We start from the raw sequence: 19,166 nt of genomic DNA, 5'->3' as shown, positions 1-19,166 counted from the left end.
CTGTTGAGATTCCTGTTGTTTCTTGTTTCAGGCACGTATCAGTTGGTTTTGCACAAATCTCTAGAGACTGTGCTGACCTGAGCAGAAGTATCATTTGTTTCTCTTCTATCACTTTCTGCAGGGCAAAATCGCTTCCTCTTTGATTTTTGTTCAGTATTGTTAATGAAGTTTGAAAATCCTTCTTTTTCTGATTATAGGAAACTGAATCTTCCAGTGTCTTCCATGTGACATCAAATTGGAAGTAATCAGTTATGTCTTTGGAGTGTTGGAGATAAATATTGAAATGATCAGAATTATAAAAACCTCCTGAGAAGTTCTTCTGTAAAACAGGTCTATTTTATCAATGCAAAACAGGGTAACAGATTCTGCAAGACAGGATATTTAAATAGCCCTACAAAATGTTAATTTTTTTTAATGTGACTGTGAGAAAACTGAGACTGGGTTTAATTTCTCCCTGAGAAGGAGGAGATCATGAAGTGAAGAGATTGCTGCATTTCTGGAAAAATGAGCAGCAATAATTTTCAGAGCCTACTACCAGGTGTTGTGAGAACTGTCCGGGTCTGAAATGTATGTGAATATTGAATTTATGTACACTCAGTTTTCTTTGAAAAGTCAAAGACAGAAGGCAAACTAAATTTTTTTTACAAGCACCTCAGACAGCTGGATGTGCTTTATTTCTACAAAGACATTACCAGCAACCAGAACAATTGCAAGAACAGTGATTGTAAAAGAAAGGATCTTGATCTGATTGTTTTCACATCAAGCAAAATTAGGCAAATAGCAAACAAAATATTTTCAGAAAACTGAAATAAAAATAATAAAACTTTCTCACTTTAGGTTGTTTTTTTCAGGCAAGTGGAAGAATACAATGAAGATTTTTTTGTTTGCTGGCTGAAAAATCTGAACTGGACACAAGAAGTGGGGTAATACACCTGAAAACAATCTGCTTTTGGGAACTAGGGTGTTTGTAGTATATCAAATAGAATAGCTCTCTTGGATTTTTTTTTTTTTTTTAATCTGTGGTCACATTGTTAAAAAGCTTTTAAATTTATGTTGTTGTTTTGGCAAAAAAATATGAAATTGATGAAAAATTATGGCTGACAATGCAAGTTGGAATGAATAACTACACATATATGTTGATTTTAGCCGTTGATTTTGAATAGCAATAAATCTAGAATTCTACCAGCTCAACTTATGGGAGGCTTTCAGCACAGTCAACCACAAAATGCAGTTGAACCACTCACATAGCATAATTAGAGCAGATGCTGGTATAACATCCAACTGCTGTTCACGCTTTATTATGTTAAATCCTGCCTTTCCTGTTTATTTGGGTTGTTGTTTTTTTTTTTTTTTTATTCCTTCCCTAACACTTACCAAGGCAGCTTTTAGAAATGTCCCACTAAAAGCCCGGAAGGACCTTGCTGTTTTATTCCAGGAGCAGCCCAGAGCAGTTTTGTGTGTGAGATCTGCTCTGTGCAGAGTACTTTGAAAAGAAAACCAACATTTTTCCTGGCTATGAGGGACATGTAGCTGGGTAGCATCAGGAACACCTAGAAACATGATTTAATTCAGATCACAGTGAGAAATTCAGGTTTTATTCCCAGCTTCTTATCTATGAGTGGGCCTGCCATATTGCTGCTTTTCTGCTATTCCCTGTCCCAAACTTCTCTTTTTGGACTGTACATTCAGCTGTGCAAGGGGGAAACTTCCTCTCCGGTATCTTGTGAGGCAAAATGGGGTCCTAATCTTGGCTGAGACATCATGTCAGTATTGTGATTATAAATAAAAAATAAACAGAATGAACATAAGTCGGGGAGTGTCATAAATTCATCTCACTGTATACAAAGTAGGGTGGTTTTGCCTTTTTTTTTTTTTCTTCTTCTTCTGGATTTGTTGCAAATGGTTTGAAATGAAGCTCTTTGGCTGACAGATCATTTAGCATTAGCTATTTAAAAACTTTCACTGAAATGGAGTGAAATTTGTTTGTTATTTATGAAGTTCATCTCACAAGTTCCCAATTTGGGGAAAACTGGGGTTTTTCTGCTTCACATTTGAAACCTGCAAATAGCTGAGTTAATTTAACTAAAATGAGCATTCTCAAGATGACCTGTAAAGGGGGAAAAAAATCCAACCCAACTGTACTTTAATCTAGAAATCATCAAAGCCTTCTTGACACATGTATTATTGTAGGGCTCAGAAAAAATAAACAGTTTATGTAGAAGATTAAGAGACAGTTTGGATTTTGCTTTTGACATATCTTGTCTCCAAATCTTAGCTGAGGATTTATTAGAACACTATCATGTCAAAGCTACCTCATTTATATGATAACACATCTGTAATGTTTTACAAGTGCAGCAGTCCTCGTTCAGAATGTTGCTTTTTAAGTCCTAAATTACAGTACCTGGAGAGGTATGCATAATTATGGTGCATGTTAGCAAATGATAGGATGCATTTTCCCCTAGGCTCTCTGCATTAATCATCAGCAGAGTGGGTGCAATAAAATCATAATTGCTTCTTCAAAAGTTATAATCTAACTTATACAACTTTAAGTTAGTTGTATGGCAATATGATATCGACTGTCACAGAGCAAGCCCGTTTCCTTCATTTCCTTAAAATTAAGGTAGTGCTGCTCGGTGGTGAACTGTAATTAGCATCATTTTCATTTACAGATTTGGGTTTTAGATCCTGAGTGAGTGCATGATGGTGTAAGCTCCAAGCTTGATGAAACGATGCTGATTTACATGCGCTGAGGGCCTCTGGGCTGATCTCTGCTTATTTGTTAGGCTGCTTGCAGTCAGTTGGGTGGATGATTAACCTCTTCCATCTCCTTAACTGGCAATTGTATCTGAAAAAAGCACCATGTTAAGGAAAGGAGTTATTTTACATAAGAATCCTTTTTTGTATCCTTTAGCTGAAGTATTTGTTTCGACAGAGGAAGATTTTGCTGCAGAGGGGTGACCCAGAGCAGCCCGTCCCTGCTCCCCACCTGCCCGCTCAGGTAGCTTCCCTGGCATCAGCACTGAGGATGGTTTGACATCACGGTGATTCAATTCAGAGATTTAAAGCCGGCAGGAACCTGAATCCCATCCCTCTCCTCGGTGGAATAGTTTCCTGCTAGATTTGCTTCCTGAATTCACCCATTTTCTTGTCAGATGAACGGCAGTGACCCTGTGCTAGGCTGTATAATAGGTAAGTGTAGGATGGAATCAGTTAAAGATACTTACATTAGCTGTCATAAAGCCAAGCCTACAATCAAAGATCAAAGCAAACCTTCAATTATTTAGGAAACATCACTGATGTAATCAATGCACCTTACAAAAACAATTGTTTAACTCTAGTTCATTGCCTCTTAAGTTCATACATATGCACACACACATGCATGTCATGCATATGTACACACACACACGTGTGTATATATATATTTATACACACACACATAAAATCAAGTTTTTGTTCTTTGAAGTTTGGCCAACTTTTCGGTGTGGTTGCAGCAGCCGTGTATAAAGGCATGTCCACAGGGCCTATCTGAGACCCAAGGGACTCAGAAGGGTAATGGATGTGATAACAAAGCAAGTTTTTTCAGTTTTGCAAAATCTTATTCCTTAAGATCAGGCCTTAGTAAATTAAGATCTAAGCCTACATATTGGAAGCTGGATCTTGCAAGCGAGGCGTTCTGGCCCCAATCCAGTAAAGCACTTAAATATGTGTTTTAACATTAGTGCATGTCTTGTTATGGTATGACTTCAAAGGGACTTCTTTTGCTTAGATTTAAGCACATGCTTAAACACTAGGTTATATATTTGAATGAGCCACATACAAATGGCTGAGCTACTGCTGGAAAACTCAGCACCTTGTTTCTTTACTGAGTAAATATCATCACAAAGAAAAGAAAAAACAAAACAAAACAGAAGCCTCCACCTTTTCTAAATAGTGCTTCCATTGTTGGTTTGTACCTAATTTGCACAGAAGCAGAGAAGCTCACACTTCTTTGCAGAGCTTTAAACACATGGAGGAACGTGCTCACCGTGAAGGGAGTTGTAGGATCGAGGTCAGTGGAGGGACTCTCTGCTCATCGCTGCTCCAACGCCAGCGGTCTCCCGTGGAATGCTTCACTTACAGCCTGTCCCTTGCTGGGAACAGAGAAAATCGAGGCTGTGGCCATTCTTCCCAATATCCAGAGAGCAGCTGGTATGTAAAGGTGTATCCCCAAGTCGTAAGTCACATGCAAGCCATGCTCAGCCACTGCTGACATCCAGTTTTGCCCTTCCGTGATTCTGGTTTTATTAGCGTGGCAGTTGCACACTTTAATACTTGATTTGCATGAGATTAAGCTGCACGGTTGTGAAATGCATACTGGTGCTAAACAACATCATACCTTAAAAGGGCTTAGGAGCATCCCAAAATAATGTGTTTCACACCAATTGAAGTATTTGCTGAAAGGCAGAAAATTGGAAAAGGTCCTCTCTGCAGTTCACTGTCTTGTTCAGTTTTTGAAGGAAACTGTCCTTAAAGATACTTTCTACCTTTTGTGCCAGAAATACAAAGTGCAGTAAATAGAAAGGATAGTAATATCCTATCAAAAGGCATCTTCACTTAATTTTCTAAGGCTTTTAAGTCTCCTGCAGATCTGAATTTTTCTTTACTCTCTGACTTGCTGGTGTTAATAACCAGTGCTGTAAAGCAACAAAATTTCTGAGAGTTAAAAATAGTCTTTCATTAGCTAAAATGTACCATGCAGTTGTGCATTTAAATGCTATGTGCAGTCTGGGGGAAACTAATCTTAAAAAAAAAAAAGTTTACTTCATTTTTGTAGACTGAAAAATTGGTGTTAAATTATTTTAAAATGCACCCCAAGTCACAGCAAGCTGCTGTGTATCAGGTCACACTGCCTCCTCCAAAATCATGCTTATCTTTAATTTTTCCTTTCATAAACAGTTGGCAAATATAGCATCAATTTAAGCTGTAATGACCACATTTAATTTTCATTTTAAATTTATTCTGTTACTATATATTGGTATCCTAGTTGATGCCAAGTCAGCCAGCCACAGGTCTGTTTTTCATTTATGCATTGAACTTCTTTAGGTTAGACATGCTCAAGAGTCCTGGTTTAATGCATAACCCTAATTATAACTTAGAATTAAGCTACTGCTGACTGCAGCATTTTAGGCAGGGGAATCAAAGAATGTATCTAATGAAAAAAACACAGCTCCACCCCTCACTAGTGCTTTATCTTTATACATTTTTTTATGTTCCCTTTTTTTTTTTTTTTTTTTTTTAGATTGAGTGCATAATACAGCTATAAAACAGCAGTTTAGATAATATAGTCAGCTTGTCAGTTTATATATGTCTACTCTGAGCTTAAGGGTTTTCTCTTTACTTTGAATTGGGTCTCACTTCTTATTAAAATGCTACAAGCTTTTAAGAGATTGTAGTATCACAGACCAGTGATAGCTCAACATTCTAATATATCATTATGTTGGACCTATATCTGTGCACTCTAAAATTGCATTACTGTTTAAGATGGTTGAAATATTTTTGCAAAATGTTTTGGGTTTGGATGAGAAATGCCTTTTCAACCCTGTAGAACTTTGACATGGAAATTCTTAGAATCTTCTGATAAAAATGGCTTTTTTTTTTTTTAATGGAAAAACTTTAAAAATGTAATTCGGAACACTGTTCAATTACAATAAAAATGTTGGGGTTTCCCCACATTTTTACAGAAAGCAAAATATTTTTAAGGACAAGCTTTTGTGGCCATTTCAAACTTGTCTGAATTTCATATATTGGATTGAATCATTGGGAACTCAGTGAACAGGAAAGGTGGGATGGTCTCATCTGGGTCTTTACTCCCAGGACGAATCTGTTCTTATTAATAGAAGCAGGTTTTTAGAGGGGGAGATGATTAATGATGAACCACGTTGCTTGGGTCAGAAGGAAAGGAGGCCTGGGGAGATGCCACAGTCATGAAAAATAAGATCACAAAGAAGACTGACGAGCCGGGAGGAGCATCACGCTCCTGTGGGACTCCTGGACAGTGCTGCTGAAGCTTGAGTGAAGAGCTGAGATCAGAGCAGCACCACACAGGGACACCCTGTGTTCATTGCACAAAGCCAAGGCTTTCAGTGTGAGATGGAGAGCAAATGAAAATCATGGCAAGGTCCCTTTGTGCACCAGCCTTTCTGCTCTCCCTTTTCTTACAGTGCCTGTGTGCTGTCATGGGGCCAGGGAGTCGCTCTCCTGCTCTCCAGGAACGCTTGCAGATACTGCACCTAATTCTGCTCATTTTCACTGGCTTTGCCTGAGGGTTACACCTCCATTTCCTTAGAATTAGTCCAGATGTAAGCTGGGCTTTGTGGTTGCAGATGACAATCCTTTGCCACCGAAACATGAGACTGTGTGTTTTTGTTCCTATACCGGTTCTTATGCCTGACTTCTCTCCGTGGGAGGCTCGTCAGTAAGAGTTATACCCTGCGTGATAAAATACTAATGTTTTTCTTCTTTGGGAACGGAGAAATGAAAGAATTCTGGGTTTGTACTAACATTCCACTTGTTCTGCGTGGGCATTCAGCTGTACTGCCAGGAACTGGGAGCATTTACTGTCCTGGTGTAAATGAAAGCAGACAGAAGCAATGGAGAAACAGGCTGCGTGAGCCTGGGGGCTTGTCCATGCACAATAGCAGCATCAGTTCAGCTGCAAAATCCATTTAGCTGAACCAGTGTATGTCTCTGATTGGACACACTTAAATTGGTTTATAACCAGCTTACATCAAATTAGTTTAAATCAGGAGGTTGCCATAATAGCTGCATCAACCCGTAATTGTCTGATTTTTGTATAAGATGGTCGCAAACCAGTAGCCCTTCCTCTGTGCAGGCTTTTGCACTGCTTTAGATGTTCTAAAAAACTGTTAGACGAGCAAAACTTTTGTTTGTAGGCAAGCCCTAAAGCCCCAAGTTTGTGTGAGCTGGGACAGGGAGTGCGTGGGGGCTCCGTGCTGGCTCTGTGCTGCAGCACATGCGCTCAAAGCTCACGGAAAAGGAGACGACAGACGCTTTAGAGCAAGAATGGGACACAAGACGCTAATTTTCCAAAACAGTTTATTGCTCTGTATGATGGAAAAGTATGAGGTAAAGAAGTTCAGAGCTCCTTGCTGTGACCCAGGGGTTTTTATGAGCCGTGTTCACAAGCACGGGGAGGTCAAAGGGAAGCTGGCTGAGGGCTCCCCGAGCTGCGTGGCTCACGTTTCATCCTGTGAGCTGGAGCAGCCTTGAGCCTTCTCTAGGTTTAGTCAAAGGATAACAACACCCAGCAGGCAGCGAGGCCGGTGAGACATGTTCCATCTCCTGAGCTGCTTAGGATGGAGCTGGAACAGGAAATGTTGCTTTTACTGTATGTTAATGGCAGTTCAGATGTGTTTTGGAAAGATGAGACCCTCTGGACAGCAAAGGCAGGCGGCTTGAAAGTGTGACATTGTGGAAACACAGGCGACAGGAGAATGGCACCGCGGGCAGGGTTATCTCAACATTTCTGCAACTAAAAATGGCCTAAATTGTTTTCTAAAATGAGCTTTTGCAGAGCAGAGAGAAAGCCTCTGATTTCAAGGGTTCCTAAAATACTTTTGGAATGAAACTCTGAGTGTTCTGTGGGTGTTGATCGCTGGAGTGCTCAGTAGTACTCAAGCTCTGAGTTCACACCATTAAAGCTTTGTCGACAGTACTGAAAGCGTCCTCTAACACACTGAAGCAAGCTCAAGAGGCTGTATTTATGTTCTCAGGCTGACTTTAGGGCTGTTGCTGGCAAGCTGTCAATAAAAGAACTTATTAGGCAGGGAGACAGCTTGGAATGGAGAGTTGTTTAAGCAGCTCACTTATGAATGGGACACAAAGGTGAACAGAATGAACTTTCTGCATGTTTAGCAAACGGCAAAACAACAGAGCAGTTTCATCAAGGTAACTCTGCTCTGGATGCCCAGCAGTAAATGTGCCATATAACTTTTTCCTAAGAAAAACTCCTCCGGTTCTGCAAGTGTATCTGGTAGAAGCTGTTTTATCCTTTAAGAAATAGAAAGGAAAATTGGTTTGATGTTCTTCCCTCTCACTTTTTTTTGAATGTGTGGAAGAACAAGGCAGAGCTGTTTTCTCAGCAGCAGAAAATGTAATGATGCATTTCCCCTGAGTGAGGCTTCTAGATGTTTTCATACTTTATAAAAGTGGATTGAGATGCCATGGTGAGTAGTATTGTACCCACCAGATAATCCTGTAGGACTTGAGAGCATTACATTTTGGAATAATACTTCTGGTAAAGGTTAATTTGCAGGGGAGTAGAAATAGCTTTGAGAAATAGTACAAATCTGATGTCCAAAGGAAGAGCAGTGCTTGGAGAAAGGAGCAGCCTGCTTTTGTAAGAAATATACTTCTTGCAGTTTGCAAACCATCTTTAAAGACTGAAGTGATCCAAGTGGAAACCATGGGAAAGAGAAAATGAGTAGAAAACAAATGGACCCCTAAAGGGACTCATTGTAAGTTAAATTACAGTTTGTGGGAATCATTCCTTTGCTCCAGGTGGTTGGTTATGTGTTGTGTGGGCTAAGAGGAACTTGTGATAAAACAAAGATCAGAACCCAGCTCATTGTGGCTCAAACCCAACCTATAGCTACAGCACCTAATTATAAGTGGTACCTGTTTACAAGACATGGATAGCTTTCCAAAAGCCCATTCCATGTAAGTTTTTGTCTACCCACAGCTCTGAGAAGGACAGCAGATCTCATTATAGCAGGACAGTTTCTGGTTTCTGGTTGTGGTGATTTGTTTTCAAATCACCAGGTTTTGCAAACACTGGTGGGGAGTCAACCCTCCTTGGTCCATCCTAGGAACGGTCTTGGCCCTTTTTGTTTGCAGGGGGAAGGCTCTTTGCCAATGTGCAGTTCTAAAGTCACAGTTTCACTTGCATTCTGGGCAATACCTCCCACATTTTGGGCTCTGCAGCACTCAGTGTAAATGGTTCCTTAGAGCTCCTTTGGCAGCCAAAAAAAGCGATCCTGTATTTAATTTCTGGCACTGCCACTTGCTGAATTGCCGACACAGCTGTAGCAGACCTCCAGCTCTGGATATATCTGGCTAAAGCAGAGAAGATCCCTACATTTCCTGACTGGACTCTATGTAATCCATGCCACTCAAGATCTGATCTGGGGCAGCCAAGCAGAAATGTGACTCCCTTCTGCCAAAAGGCATTTCAGCAGTAGTTTCAATGTTGTTCTGGATGAAGGAGGGGACAGAGGTGAAATCTTTGAGAAATTAGCCTTAGTAAGGCTAATTGATGCCTTCTTCCTGTAGGGTCTACCAGGAAGGTCTGCTGTGTACAAGACGAAGCTTAGCTTTTTTACACCACAACTTTTGAAGAGAAAAAAACATCCCTGCCCCCAGCAACACATTTCTGCTTCCCCTTGGGTCAGACAGCAGTGTTCATGTGGCTGGGTAATGTGATGTATCAGGAGACTGATGTGGTTGAGATCTAATTGTGGAATTTTTAATTATTTTTTTTTTTTTACTGTGCACAAAGGTAGTGGTGTGAACATGTTGGAGGCCTGGGAACTGCTTATTTCATCAGCAGTAACCCTTATTCACCTTGACTTGGATCGTATCCCTACCACAACATTAATAACCTCACACACTCAGAGAAAGAGAAGGATAAAGTAATATGAAAAATACAGGGCATGTTTGCTATCAAGCTTCAGCTTCTGCTTTCCTGGTGATGCCACCATGGTAGTAGATCTGATTTGTGTCCAAAATGAGCATTTGAGAATTCATCTTGTAGACAAAAAGGGCCACTGCTTTCAAGAGCATTTGCTGCCCCTAGAAGCCATCCAGGATAATTTATACTGGTTCTCAGTGTCATGCTGACACTGACAAAAGATCCTTAGAAGCCTTCTTTAAACTACAGCACAGTGCATGCAAGGAAATTGCTGCTGGTTTAAAAAGTACTGCACTGTTGGCAGTGGAAAAAATTGGGTGCAAGTGAGTTAAGCTCCATCATCTTACTGAGATAAAGGAAATAGATGGAGCTTCTCTACGAGCTGGGCTCCATGTCATACAACAACCAAATGCCTCTAGTTTCCCATAGCAAACTCTTTTGCAGGGTAAATTACCCTTCAAGATCAAGGCAAGCTCTCACAGGAGGGGGTTGGTGGGGTTGCAAATGCACAGTCACCAGGCCACGGTGATTTGGGGCAGCCACTGGAGCTGAGGTGTGCTGGAAACACATCAGTGACCTACATGGGGTCGCCCATCTGACCCCTTGGAGGAACAAGCAGGCTGACAGAGTCCAGCCAGCCAGTTTGCTGTTACCGGAGATGATTTTTTTCCTCTGGACCCAACCATGATGTTTTAAAGTTTCTCTTTACTGTGTCGAGAAGTGACACCGACACCGTAAATTGCACTGCAGGACGCCCTCAGCCTCGTGAATCATCTGCTGTAATGCTTCAGGAATGGGCAAGCAAGAGAGGTACTGCAAGAAACGGGCATTTCTTGTGTTGTTCCCATACTTCCCAGCATACTCTGCCATGTGAATCTGCCCTCCCGAAATCCATAAAACCCGCAAGCAGGCTCTCAAACATTTAATTTGAAAGATCTCTGTTTAAATCGTTTTTGACTTGTGCCAGGGCAAGCCTGTCCTCCAGTTAATTATGTTCTAAGCACACAAAGAGAGCTAGTGAAAACAGTCACTTCATAACCATTTTCTTTCTGTAAACTCAGAGTACTTAGATCTGCATCATTTAATCATAATAGAGCCATATGCATGCAGCTTAACTTTTCTGGAAACCAAAATTAGCTAGAAGACATTTTGGCCTATTTCTGAAGTGCTTGTGTATGGGGAAAAGAGCTTTGAGCTCTCCAAATGGCTATGAGCTCCCAGACCTGCAGGACTGGAGAAAAGTTCATGTCAGGAATTCTCTCACCTCTGCACTGGTCGCACAGCAACAAATATATCCTCTATGTAATTTTAGAGTAAAGTTTACTGGTGGGGTTATTAACTAGCACAAAGAAACTAAAACAGGGACTAAGCTGGTGAATGTAGAGCAAAGATTAATCTCGTTATGGGGTAGTTTTTCTGGGTATGAATACCTGGTGCACAGAAAGCTATTTTAGTTGTTGCAACATGACACTAAAATGGAGGAGAGGAATATTTCTTTATTAGATATTTACATATTTTGCAGATGTTTGGAAAAAAAAATGTAATAGCCTCAGTGAAATTCAAACCTATTTGTGTAACTAGGCAGTGCTTTAATTTGCGTGTCGGTTTAGATGTATGTCTGGGTACCTTGAAAGCTCTGAAGAAGGCACATGCTCGAGTCATTGTCTTAAAAATGATTGTGAGCAGCCAGGGCAGTGATTACATCCGGAGGAGATGGCTGCAGCACACACACCAGAAGCTCTAGGGCTCGGTGCTGAGCCTGCAGTTGTGTTTTGCCAGCAGGACTTTGCAGCAGTCACAGCAGCTTTGTTCCAGTGGGAGTAGTGCCTGGGTCAATCCAGCATCTCCTGGTGCTCTTTGATACCCAGCTGTGCTTCTCTGCCGAAAGTCCAACTGATGTAGAGAGAGGATGGTGAAACCATAGGGCATTCTAAAAAGTTCCTAAAAAACTTTGGATGAGCTTAAGGAAACAGTGTAATGATATCTTGATAGATATCTTGCTACCACCTCACTTGCCCGTATTAAAGCTGTCAAAACTTACTGGGAAAACTTTTAAGAGAATTTACCAATATGGCTTTAGTTTCAAATTAGTAGTTACTAACAGGGCAGATACTCTGAGTGTTGCATGGATGAAACTATTAATTACAGGTCGCTTACAGAACTCTCCGTGGCTGCAGAATTGCAACACAAATTTGCAGAGGAAATAAACATTAAAGGTTGCAGCCCATCTTGCAGCCAGCTGTTGGCCACCAGCTGAATAGTCCCTCGTAGGGATAACATGGAACATACCTTGGTAAGATTAAAAGGCATATTTTTGGGATCCCCTCATCTGGGTGGGAGTCTACGAATTTTTACAGTAATTCTTTGCCCAGCTCTCAGTTCAAGGGACTTAATAAATTTTCCTCTGGCCACTGTGGTTCTTTGTCATCCAAACAGCCTCCAGCCAGCTACGCTGAGCTGGTCCTGCCAGCAGCAGGGATTCCTGTGTGGTGCTGGTCACACACAGCTGAGGCTCTTTGAAATGCAGAAGGGAGAATATTGAATGAAGAACAGGAGGATGATGAAGGAGCGGAAGACAGCAAGAGAGGAAAAGAGAGTAAAGCTGGGGAAATGAGGCAGATTGCAGATGCATTTATCCTTTCTCAGGAAGTTCATCCTCGGAGCAGCCCCCAAAGGTAGTGCTGGTAACTGATGCTACCTGGTCTAGGTCTAACTTGCTGTCATGCTGACATGTATCAGGAAATTAAACCCCCTCTCTCTTACCAGTGCTCCTGAATATTGATTCCTAATTCCACAACCTGGCCATTATTTGAAACTAAAGCTTGCCGCAAAGGAGAGCGTTAAAACACAGGTCAAGGACAAGCTTGCCCTCCATGCCTGCAGCAACTTCCCAAGCGCTTTGTGAGAGCCGTTGTGCCATGAATGGATGGGGGAAAAAATAGAGCATATTCAGCATGAATAAAACATGACAGTGATGTGCTAGCAAACCCTGATCTGTTTTGACTGTGATAACAGTGTAAACCTCAATGGGTGAGGACAAGATCACAGTGTGCTGAAACCATGAAGTCAGCTTAACGTGACCACGGTCCACTCGAACTTCCCTGCCAGTTCCCTGCGATGTGCTGTGGCTGTGATGTGCATCCAGCGAGAGCGAAGTGACACACGAGCGTGGCGTGACAGCAATGCCAGAAAAGATTTGGTGCTTGCTGTTTGTGGCCAGTTAGCCATGTGAATGCAACATGTATGGGGCAGTTTGTAAAGAGCTGGTACTAATCATTTGTGTGAATGGTTTTGACTGAAGAGCATTTGGGTTTGAATATATGATCCGGATTCCTCCTGTAGCAAGGCTCAATAAACATTCGGTTACCACAGCTGTTGGCTGGAAGATTCACCTTATTTAAAGTGCTTTCTGAGATTTGATGCTGTCCTTTTTTTGTCTTCACTTAATACCATCCCACAGCGGCAGATTATTAGCTGAGATACGTGTGGCGATCGATATAATATAAAGATCAACATGTCCTTGAGTTTAGTGCACATAATTTTATAGGGAAGTGTTTTTTTCCCCCCCTCTCCATTTGGCTTGATTATTCAAGAGTTCTTTAACCACTACAACAGAATCCTTTTCAGAAGAAGAGCGTTTTTCTTTCACCCTAGTTGCTATGAGAACATGAATCATCTCTTTAGCACAATAGCAACAACTGTAGTGCTTAAGTGCATCCACTGATTTTTTACTGTTTGTTCTTTGCTCTCAACAAGATAAGCTGTTGTTATTTCTTTCTTCTTGAACAAGCATAACATGATTGCTGAAGTAGTCAGAATAATTGGACCAAATAGTGAGGCGGTTAATGTAAACAGAAAGAATTTATCTCTTTCAAGTACAGTAAATTGTCCTCCAAAAATATGGAAATCTTGTCTATTTCTTGTTGTGCCCTAGAGCAAATTTTGTTGAGTTTGTTGTCACATCATTATTTTCGGACTCTGTGAAATTGCTAATGAGGAACAGGCTGCTTTCAGTGGGATAGTTGTGTGTGTTTAAGGCTGTGATGAGACGTGTATAGTCCGGGGGTAAATCACTAGCACAGGAAAGGTCAATGTTCTCCTTGAACTCCACATCTACCACAGGTGTCAGTTATCACCAAAACTGTTGGCAAGGAGTGGGATGTGGGAGGATGGTGCTGGCTTCAGCTGCAGTAAATTAGCTTCTGCAGAGAGAGGGTATATACCAGATAATCTGATGTGCAGGCTCTTTTGGTAGCTGTGATGGGAATGAGTTCTGTGGTGGAAGAGGATGATAGCAAGAATTATTTTGCCTGATCATTAAGACCCTGAGCTGTTGCTGTACATGACCTGCTTTTGGAATTTGTAAGCATGTTTTTAAATTTCTTAAACAAGCAGTAAAATGAGTTGTTCTCATTGAGAGAGGAATGATTTTTCTGTGTCCTTTGTATATTCATTTTTGGGCTACTCCTGGTTTCTCTGTGCCCACTGTTAAAGGCAGTATCTTCACATTAAGTTTGCCTGTATAAAATGGCTTCTCTGGAGGAGTATCCTTGAAAAGCAAAGGCTGGTGGATGTATTTTGACAGTCTCTTGGTGTCTGCTAACCATTGCCTTTCTAAAGCCTTCCTTCAAACCTCCTAATCTTAAACTCCAGAGGTGTTTGTGGAAATCAATGTTGTTTGTAGATGAGAAAGATGGGTGCCTGTGTCAAGTGGAAATGAAATGTGTTCCGATGGGATGAGACAAGGTTGTGAGGAGCTTATGGAAGCACTTAAATGATTTGAGGCTAGTGGCTCTTGTTGGGACTTATGTGTCTGATTTGAGAAAGGAGCTGCTATTCCATCCTCATTTGGCACCTGTGATTCATATAATCTATAGCCCCTTTTAAAGAAGGGAATAAATGCTATGCAAATATGTCTAGACAGGTGAGATATGGCTAATGATCAGTTGAGACAATTTTCCCAACAAGCCTCTTAGATTTTAATTATTTATAGATCTATAATACATACTGTGCACTTCTGTAGCACAGGTGAATTAGAGTAGAAAAAAAATGAAAGCTTATATACAACCAGTGTTTTCAATAGTATCAAATTATTATGCCAATAAAACATGTAAAATCTCTGCAAGATCAAACAGGCATTTGATGTGCTGATTCTGTTTTGGAACAGAAAAAAAAAAATCCCTGAGTGATTGTTATCTGGTACTTGTAGCTTTGAATAGATAAAAGCAGTGGCCCAGACCTTGACTCGAGTAAATTAATACAACTCCATTGACTTCAGGGAAACAATGTGGATTTATACCAAGTGATGGATCTGCTCTTGCTGCTTGATAAAAATCTAGAGGTTAGGCTTTTTCATCAATTTTCATCTAAGAACTAAGGAAGGAAAAGATAATGGGGCTGCAAGTAGGGATATGATTCAGTATTCTGATCTTAAACTTCTAACCTCAGGGAAAAGAGGTCTGAATACTTGGCATGGATCTTCCTTAAGTTTGATGAACTGCTTTACCATTGTATTTAATTGTTTGCAGTTAGTATTATACTGAACTAAACTAAGATTATATGCAATTAAGCAAAAGAAGAGTGTTGTTTTGAGTGCCTCATTAATTTGTATTAGGTTGTTAATGTTGGAAAATCCACCAACATGATTTAAACATAAAAATACCAGGGTAATCTGCCAGACCATGCTAAGCTTCTAATCACTTTTTGGATACTTCCTGAAAATAACCAGGACCTGATTAAACTATTTTTATGTGTCATGTTTTCTTATTGGGGAAAAAAAGAAGTCTTGAGATTACTGTTGCCTCCACAGCAAGAGGGCAGAAGAAGCTCTAATGCAGAAGCAAGCAGTGATATTAAGAGAAATAAAACTAAAATATATATATATATTAAGAAATAATCCAATTTCTTGGAGTGAAGCAGATTGTGATGGCTTAATAGTAATTTGTGAAAGTTGACCTCAAATAAACGTAGAATCATAATGAAATTTATAGATAATCTAGTGAAATCTAACACTGATTATGAATCACAGTTTTCTGTCAGGGATATATGTATTTTGTTCTTGGATTTGCTGAAAACTAGGTTTTGGCAACTAAATATATTGCTTTGAGTGTGGGCCTTATGTCTCACCAAAATGAGTAGTAAAACTCCAGCTACTTTCCAAGGAAAGGGAATCTTGATTGTCCTGTCTACATACAAATTCCCTAGGATAGCCACATTATATGTGGTTATATGGAAATTTATATTGGTAACTTGGTAGGCAAAGATTGTTTCACAAAGCTGTGATAACCTTTCATGTGGCAAAGGAAGATCTCTGAGTGACTGTTACAAAACATATTTTCAAAAAATTCTGAAATCCTGCAACCACTTTGTTTTATAAAAACATAGTGCCTCCCATAATTTAAGGTCTGTTTAGCCATTAAGAATGTTGTTTCAGGCCTAAACCTTATTTGGGAGAACATTAACTGCCATTGTTGACCGAATTTTTCAAGAACTATAAGTTATGGACATATTATGGCTTATCTAATGTGTAGTTTATATGTCTGGGTCATTAGTAAAACATATTTTAATGCTTGCTTGAAATTCAATCTAGAAATGTCGTTGTTTAATCTACTTTTCAGTTCATGTTGTCTCCTTATACTTGAATGTGATTACCCATTATAGTTTTCCTGAGGTCTGATGCAAAGACCTTCAATTCAGAGACTGGCTTTGTGGGACTTGGACTGAGACATGGTTGGTTTTGGGTCCCTGGTGGCTCTTGTGCAAATGGATGGGAATTTCCCAATGACACAAGAACAGGCTCCTGAGGCTGTTGGAGCTCTGAGGACACAGCTTTGAGTTCCAAGATATGTGGTTTGAAGCTGCTTTTCCCTATGTTTTTGTTTTGTTTTGTTTTTTTTTTAATACTTTGCATGAAAGCAAAAGGTGCAAAGTGGTGTCTCTGTGCTTCCAGACTCCGCAGTGCTTTTGCCAGGAGTGGAACATTTGATTCCCAGAGCACAGCACTCTGACCATGTGAGGCTGCAGGAGCATCCTCTCAGTCCTTCAGGTGCCTGCACACACTGAGTTCATTGCACGTGGCTCTCATGTGGTGTCACTGAGCAAAAGAGATATAAAATGTCTTAAAGGCTCCAACTGTTACAAAAATAAACCTTGCTGATTCTGACTCAAGTGAAACATATGAATTAACATAAACTGACTATCAGCAGGATCTTAATTTCATTTTTCTTTTTTTTTCCCCTTCAAACTTTTTAAAGATGTGTTCATATTTTAAAATCTGTACATAACAGAGACCTGATTTTCCCACCCCTTGTACATAGCATCATCAAGACATAAATTGTTTCTGGCCATCTGAGTGTAATAATGAGGCAGCTGTACAGCTCACTTTGGTTGTTTATACCTATTTGGGCTCAGACCTGTTGCAGTGTCCTCTGGATGAACCTTTCTCATCTCAGACCCTGCAATTTGATGTCTGCTCCAAGCATTGGTTAAAGACCAAGTTTCAGCAGTTCATTTACTCTGTGTGAAATTTAGTGGGTTTAAATCATCACCTTTCTGGTGAAATATGCCAGTTTGAGGCTTGGAGATCTTGTGGCTTTGTTTTAAATAATGTCTGGGGCTGAGCTTCAGCCTTTGGCTTTGAAACCTGTCAGTATGTTGCATGGACTTGCAAAATAAATCAGTACAGTTTATGTTATCATAAACCATTGCATGGGGGATTTTTTGAAAGAGCTAAGAGAATTACAGGGATATATAGTGTATGTATAGATGTACAAACACAATGAGGTGAAGTCTCTCTAGTTGTTTGAATTGGTACCAGCTTATTTCAATGGCTTTTGTGTACACCTCAACTAGGGTTTTGTTTTTTGTTTTTTTTTCTTGGTTTAGTTTAGCTGTCAATCCTTCCAATTCCAGAACCAGGAAGGGGATTTTGTCCTGCTCCAGGTCTCATGCTAATGTGTTTCTGATGAGTGTGCATCCTGTGCTGTACCTTCAACTGTAATTAATTAATGGATGTTCATGTAGCAATTCTTTTCTCTGTGAAACCAATCCCTACCAAACTGTCTTTAAATCTTATGTGAGGCTCCTTTTCCTTGTAAAACTGAAAGTCACCTTCATCCGGTGTGGAAACCGATCTAGTATTCAGCTTTTTTTTTTTATTTCTTTTTTTTTTTCCTAGTGCTTCTGTTTTGAGACTTGTCCCTCTCCAGGATTGCTGTCAGCCAGCATGACAACCAGGGAATTCTGCTGGAGAAGTATTTTGAGGTATGTGAAATTACTATCAGAGATTTGCTACTGACCATGTCACTTTGTATGCAGCATGTCCAGTAAAAACGTTCATATGCCAAAATAACTGTGAACTTACAGGATGCAGCTTTACAGTCTAGCTTGTAAATTTTTATCCTGCATACAAGCCCCCCTATACATGCATAACACATAACTTAAACCATGTTATCACTACTACACAAGCTAGTGCTGTAAAAATGCAACCAAAGCTAAATTCAAATACATGTGTAAGTGCAAAGCACTCAGCTTCTGTAACAAAGGTAAAATTGGGCTCCTGTGATAAAGATATATGTCCTTAATTTAGGCTGAGAAATCACCAAACTCATTGTGTTGATGGTATGGCCTAAACTAATCTTCTGTCCAGATTTTCAAAGATGAAAAAAAATTCAGAAAACTAATCTAGTGCAATGCTGATAGCGTATGATGGTTGAGAGGTTGTAACATTATTTTAAAATATTATAATAAAGCTGATGTGTGATTTTTCTGTAATGCAACATCAGTTGTCTGTTATTTGCTTCAGACTGTAAATACATGGGAGAATAAGGCTGAAAAAAACTCAGCAGGTCTGTTAATACTCATGGTACAGGTTATCATAAAAGCTGGTAATGTTTTTCTATTCCTGCTTTTTTCCTGTTATTATGGGTTTTTATGAAATATATAAGATATATGGCAACATGAAACATAATGTAACCTGGTATTTTCCTTGTTTGATGCTGCTTTTTATTTCTCTGAGTCAAATGGGAATGCTACAAGGTACCCAGGCCCTTTAATATTTTGTTATACACAGTAGTCTACATAAACAGAGAAAACTCTAGAGCACACTATACCTTCCATCTACACCAGTAGGTGGTTTTATTCATAAAGCAAATTTAACACATCAAAACCAGCAATTTGGGGTGAAGATCACTGGAATGGAAGCCTGGTTTGTTGGTGGAGATGCTGCACTTGGTTTAAATTGGTTGAAGTCTCATTTCATTAATGTTCTAAGAACAGTAACTTTTCTTGGAGGGTTTTTGGGTCTGAAGCCTGTCCTATACTTAAGAGCTGCCCCTGGCTGGTGGTCTTATGGCTGAGGAAGGGTTTTGTTACCGAGGAACAGTCTGAGAAACTCCTGCCTGGAGGGGCTGAAACCATTCTGATTTGAAGCAGAAAAGTCCTTGAGGTGTTGTTTGTATGGACAAGAGGATTTGTTTCC

General features: G+C 40.0%; 1 long non-coding RNA gene across 1 annotated transcript in view; it reads left to right on the top strand.

Annotated features, from left to right (window-relative positions):
* LOC113990098 overlaps nt 1–19,166 on the top strand; it is a 240,914-nt gene that overhangs the window by 113,367 nt on the left and 108,381 nt on the right. The window contains exon 17 of the long non-coding RNA XR_005563376.1: nt 17,865–17,950. This is a non-coding gene — a long non-coding RNA (uncharacterized LOC113990098). The remainder of the gene's footprint in view (nt 1–17,864; nt 17,951–19,166) is intronic.

This window comes from Pipra filicauda, unplaced genomic scaffold, assembly GCF_003945595.2.
Source record: "Pipra filicauda isolate LSUMZ 115617 unplaced genomic scaffold, ASM394559v2 scaffold203_size1373443_pilon, whole genome shotgun sequence".
Classification (NCBI taxonomy): domain Eukaryota; kingdom Metazoa; phylum Chordata; class Aves; order Passeriformes; family Pipridae; genus Pipra; species Pipra filicauda.
The sequence above is the reverse complement of the archived record's forward strand: the minus strand, read 5'-3'. Positions and strand labels throughout refer to the sequence as shown.